This window comes from Carya illinoinensis, chromosome 1 (assembly GCF_018687715.1).
Source record: "Carya illinoinensis cultivar Pawnee chromosome 1, C.illinoinensisPawnee_v1, whole genome shotgun sequence".
NCBI classification, from domain to species: Eukaryota; Viridiplantae; Streptophyta; class Magnoliopsida; order Fagales; family Juglandaceae; genus Carya; species Carya illinoinensis.
Window position 1 is genome coordinate 20350932 of NC_056752.1, and position 6009 is coordinate 20356940.

Consider the following 6009-nt stretch of genomic DNA (forward strand, 5'->3'; position numbering starts at 1 on the left):
TGTAGGTTGTATGAGGTTGTGGAAAGAGTTGGTATAGTAGCATACCGATTAGATATACCAATCGAAATACAAGGAGTGCATAACGCATTTCATGTATCATCTTTAAAGAAGAGTTTTGGAGAAAGACAGCATGTAATAATGGAGCCCAATAGTATTCAACTTCAACCTAACTTATCCTACGAAGAATGGCCAATGCAGATTATGGATAGCAAGGAGCAAAAGCTAAGGAATCAAAAGATATCTTTGGTGGAAGTGCTTTGGAACAATGCAGCCTTTCAGGAAGCAACATGGGAAAGAGAGGATTTAATGAGGACTAAGTACTAGAATGAAGTTTTTTTTTTTAAATTTGTGTGATTGCTTGCACTGGTTTTTTTATGCAAATTTCTATTTGTTTTCGATGGATTTGTTAGTGACAATATACACACCAACTATACCCTTGAACAGGGCATGGCACGTAATATAAAAACCCCATGTATGTTTGTGCCCTCAGTGGCGCAAATTAGAGAGAGACGAGAATGCAGTCGTAGGAACTGACAAGAGAGAAATGATTGAATGATGGCTGCTCACAGGTAGCAGATGGAAAGGTTTGAGCATCATCGCACTCACGTGATGGACGCTGATTTTCAAGGCAATATTTTTCTAAGACGACCATTACCGCATGAAGAGCAATAGTCCCCACATGACCCATTGATGTGGAAAGACGCAGAATGATTACGTCTGCTCGGACTCAACCACGAGGCAGAATCTTGTTGTGCTGTGACTCGTGGTGAAATGTGCTTCCAAGTGTAGAAGTGTCAAGTTGTATCAATTATAAGTCCAGGATCGTATTCCACAGGGACAATGGGTTATCAGAGCGAATAAGAGATTTGTGAGTAACAAATGAATCAAGTATGAGAGATGAAAATAAAATCCAAATGTAATGTAAGAAGATAATTGAAGTTGAAATTAGAGTTTCTAAAACAAACAAATTAACGAACACTTGGGTCGAGTATGAGACTCTCTTTATTTCAGATTCTAGATAATTTTCTCGATTAACAATCCAGTCAAGGCATTGATAAACGGAAGATAAAAAGTTATGCTCAAGTTTTGCAATATTTTTTTTCTAAGGGATTCTCTACTTTACTAGCCAAACACACATTAACAAACAACTGAGAGAGGCCTTGATAGTTTTCAAGCTTTTGTTGTGCCTTACGTCAACAACAAAACAAGAGCAAGAGCCGCAATCTGTTTTCAATTTAAATCTGACTAGTAACGTAGTAAAATCAACAATTAACAACATAATATTGCATCGATCTAGAATCCAAAACAAATCAAGCTTCGTTCCACAACCCAAGCTTCAAAAATTAGCTACACATTATGTTTCTAGCGATAAAAATAAATCTACATTGAGTCATGACAAAACCTGAGAAAATATCCGAATGAGATAAATCCTAAAGATGTTGCCACTGCCCGCAGGAGAACAAATACTAAAATAAAAACTAAAACGTAAATTGCAGAAAATAGAATGAAGAGCAACCATGAAAAATAAAACGAAGAAATAGCCGAATAAAAATAAAGATACTGTCTGAAACAAAAATGAAATAAAAATAAAACTGCTACAACACTGAATGAAAATGAAAGAAAGTAATAAACTCCAAGCTAAGCTACTGCTGTAGCCGAATAAAAAAACCAAAAGAAAGTGCAAGAAAAATAAACTCGCTGCGCAAAAACTAAAACAAAAGAAAGAAAATAAAAATACAAACTAAGCTACTCAACTCCTAGCTTAAACGAAAAAGAAAACAAATGAAAGAAAATAAAATCTAAGCTAAGCTACTCTACGAAATGAAAGAAAGAAAAAACTTAAGAGCTCCTAAACTAAGCTACCGAACTCCCCTCTCTTTTTCTACTGCTGATTCCAACTAAATAGATAGCTGATCTCCAGCTGCTGCACGTGCATGTTGCTGCCTCCCATTCTTCTCCTGCTTTCTGTTCTGCATGTGTTCTGCATGCACATCTGAATGAGTGGTTGCTGTTCTGCATGTGCATGTGTGAGCTGCTTTCCGAATGATTGGTTGCTGCATGTAGTAGCTGTATGTGTGCTGTCCATGTGTTCTGCTGTAGATTCTTCTCCTGCTTTCTGTTCTGCATGTGTTCTACATGTGTGCACATCCGAATGAGTGGTTGCTGTTCTGCATGTGCATATGTGAGCTGCTTTCCGAATGATTCTTTCTGTTCTGCATGTGCATGTGTTTTGCTGTAGTAGCTGTTGTCCGAATGATTGGTTGCTGCATGTAGTAGCTGCATGTGTGCTGTCCATGTGTTCTGCTGTAGATTCTTCTCCTGCTTTCTGTTCTGCATGTGTTCTGCATGTGTGCACATCCGAATGAGTGGTTGCTGTTCTGCATGTGCATGTGTGAGCTGCTTTCCGAATGATTCTTTCTGTTTTGCATGTGCATGTGTTTTGCTGTAGTAATTGCTGTCCGAATGATTGGTTGCTGCATGTAGTAGCTGCATGTGTGCTTGTCCTTGCTGCAGGTTCATTGCTGTAGTAGCTGCTGTCCGAATGGTCTGCTGCATGTGCATTGTGTTCTGCACGAGTGCTGTTGTGGGTCCAGCTGTGTGCTGTCCATGTGATGCCCAAGTGAGTGTTTTGCATGTATATTGCATGTGTGTATGCGAGTCCCTTGCATGGTGTCCGAATGTGTGCATTTGATCTCTATTAGATGAGATTCCATAAAACCATAGTTAACTTTTCTTTTTTTTTTCTCATAGGTCCCATTCATTCTTTCCTTTCATAAATGCCCTACAATATATAAATGAAATGATATTATAGTTTAAGTATTTCAAGGGCAAATATGAGACTTTGATGTGCAAAAATATTTGCATCAATTAATTTGACATTCAATATTAGAATTTGATGCATAATCAAGTGTTCAATCCTTATTTGATAAAATAAATCACTTATTTAAACAACTTAATTATGAAATTCTAACCCTTTATCATGCTGCAGAAGCTCACGCGAATAAGTATGTGCCTTTTGAGACTTCGGATACGTCTACTGATCGTATTCATTATCATGAGGGAGGGATACTGAACTTGAGATCGAGCATAAGATAAATGAGATTCGAGTGAACATGTACTAAGACTACGATTTGGATGCAATATTCTACCTATCGCAAGATTCGGTGACAGAAGAGGAAAATGATGTACCACACTCAACATCATTTGAGGACTCTACAACAGCCAGTACTAGAGGTATTGATCAAATTTTTATTTCCTGTCAAGGGTGTGATGACCAAGACTTAGCTAAGCCTTCTTTTATTATAGGTTGGTTTATGGTTTCTAGGCCACGCCAATCGGTATAAGCCAATTTGAAACTTAGGTTAGATGCACTAGGCATCTAAGGCCATAAGAGTGGCCCACAAGCCCATGCAAGTTTCGGCCTCTATAGAAGAATTAGGGTTTTGAAACCCTAGGGAATTAGAGCACACGCCCAACTCATTTATTTTGATGCCACATGTCATCTATTGAGACCCACACTAGAACTTGATGAATCAGGGCATTAACTGAGGGAAGGGAGGAGAGAAAATTTAGGGTTTGGAGTCCCACATGCCTACCCTAAAATTTCACCTACTTCTTGCCATGTGTCATGCATGCAAGAGGATTTGCTTGTAAGAAGAGACTTTTTGACACATGTCACTAGCAGATGAAACTTCTTGGAAAGGGGAATGATCAGTACATGGGGAAGTGGCACCTAGGGAAAACCAAAGGACAAGAAGGGCACGAAACCCCTAGAGTGATTTGGTTTCTAAGAAAGCCTTGCCACTAGGCATGCACGCAAAGTGAAAAGGGAAGGAGATGGCATTGGGAAAGGGCAAGAAGCACAAGTGAGGTGGACACCAATAGAGACCTGTGCTTTGCTACCCACCATTTCCAAGACCTTGGAAGATGAAGGATCTTCTTGGGAAATAGGACTTTTGGACCACCAACACCCCACACACACACGTTACTTGGCACACATGCACAAGGTTGAGGAGGATCTTGGTTGGAGGGAAGACTCTTTTGCCACTAGGTACATTGAATCAAGACACAAGATGAAGGGCAAAAAAGGAAGGAAGGGCTTCAGTTTTGAGGAGCCACACCACTTGTCCAAAATCTTGCTTTTGGTTCCCTACACAATGCAATGATGGGGAAGGGGAAGAGGCACACGGTTTTGATGCCACTTGGCATCCATGCACAAAATTTCTGCCTTTCAAGAAGGACTCTCGTGCCTATAAAAAGGGAGGAGCCAAGAACCTTGAAGTTCTTTGGGTCATTTGAAGAAAATCGTTGAGACATTCAGCCTTCTCACTTTCTCTCTACTCTCTACCATTTTCTCTCCATCCAAACACCATTTATGCCACCCTCCATCCACTCAAACATCATCCTAAGTGCTTGCCAAGTTAGAGACATCACCTACAAGGAAAGCCATGCAAGGTGAGGAAATCAAACACTTTCTTTCCTTACATCTCACACATGGCCAAGGGAGGAAGTTTTATATTTCCATGAGTTTTTCATTAACACATATTCAAAACACACACATGACCAAGAAAAGAGAAAGCCTCTCTGATTCAGTGAAGTATTTCCACATGAGCAACACACACACACACTCGGATACTTAGGGTTTTCTTCTCTAAAGAATGAAAATCCAAACCTCTTTTGCCTAAAGCTTATGAGAATGATTGTCCTTTAGAGGGAGAAAGGCCATAGTCTAAACACTCATTTGAAACTAGGGTTTTTATTTTATAGAAGTTTCAGACCTATGGAAGGGTATTGAATGTTAGAGATTTTCTTGTCTTGAAGAAAAGCCACGAACACAACACTCACTCACACACACAAATTAGGTTTTCTAAAAGATCGATTCTCAAGAATCTTAAACTACGTTTTTCAGCTTGCTTATTGTTGGATATTGGACTATTGTAAGTAGACATTTAACTTACTCTCAAATATTACAAGTATATGATATGTAAACTTATTTGGTTGTGTTTGATTTGATGATATTCTATCATGTCGTATCTTCAGATCTTTTAATTGGTTACTATGTTATTTGATTTGTTTGTTGCTATTTTATTTATACCATGAACATGAGTTGTGATGCTACATCTAGTAATCGGATTCACATGCTTTGATGTACATGTTGATATTTGATTCCTAACCAAACCTATTAGAAGTTTTAAGTTCATGAAATGATTGCTTATTCACATGTATATTTACATGCATGATTCGGCCATGTGTATGTTTATTAGTGATATTTAACCGAATGCACTAGAAGATTCCAAGTTCATGAAAAGATTGAATATTTGTGCATTTTAATTTTTAATATGTTTCAACCATGCCTATGTGTGATGCATTATCAATGTATGTTTAAAGCTCTAAGAGCATAAAATAAACAAATATCCATGCATATTAGGGTTTGCATGTTTCAGACATGCATAGTATATGTGGAAGAATAATTGCTTAGTTCCTTGTTTGTTGGTTAAATGTCTTTGTATAATTGAACAAGAACATGGTCCTTCTAATATTTTTAAGCCGTAACACGGAATATATGTGGTTACATATGATTACATGATGTATGCTTTGCATTAAGTCTTGACATACATGAGTACTTGTTTCATGAAAGGTGCAAGGTATCATAGTCCCTGTCTCATGCATTGGGTTTGTGAAATTGATTTTAAAATAAAAGAGTCGTTTAAATTTTTGTTACAACCCCAAATGCTAGGACGGGAGAATAATGGAACTCCTCTGTCCACTCGAGAGTGATTAAAATAGAGTAGTAGCCCCTACGTTAACACAGTACAGTTAACGAATCTTGAATGGTTCCTAAAAGGGAAATGATACTGGAGTTGGGTTACACCTAAAGCTAGTAGGTGCCATATGGTGAAGGCAAAAATTCGAATTGCCTTACTATGTATGTTTAAGAATAAGACATAGTCACCTCAATCAAAATGGGCCGTTGGTTGATGTTGTAACTAGTGGGGAACACACGGTGCG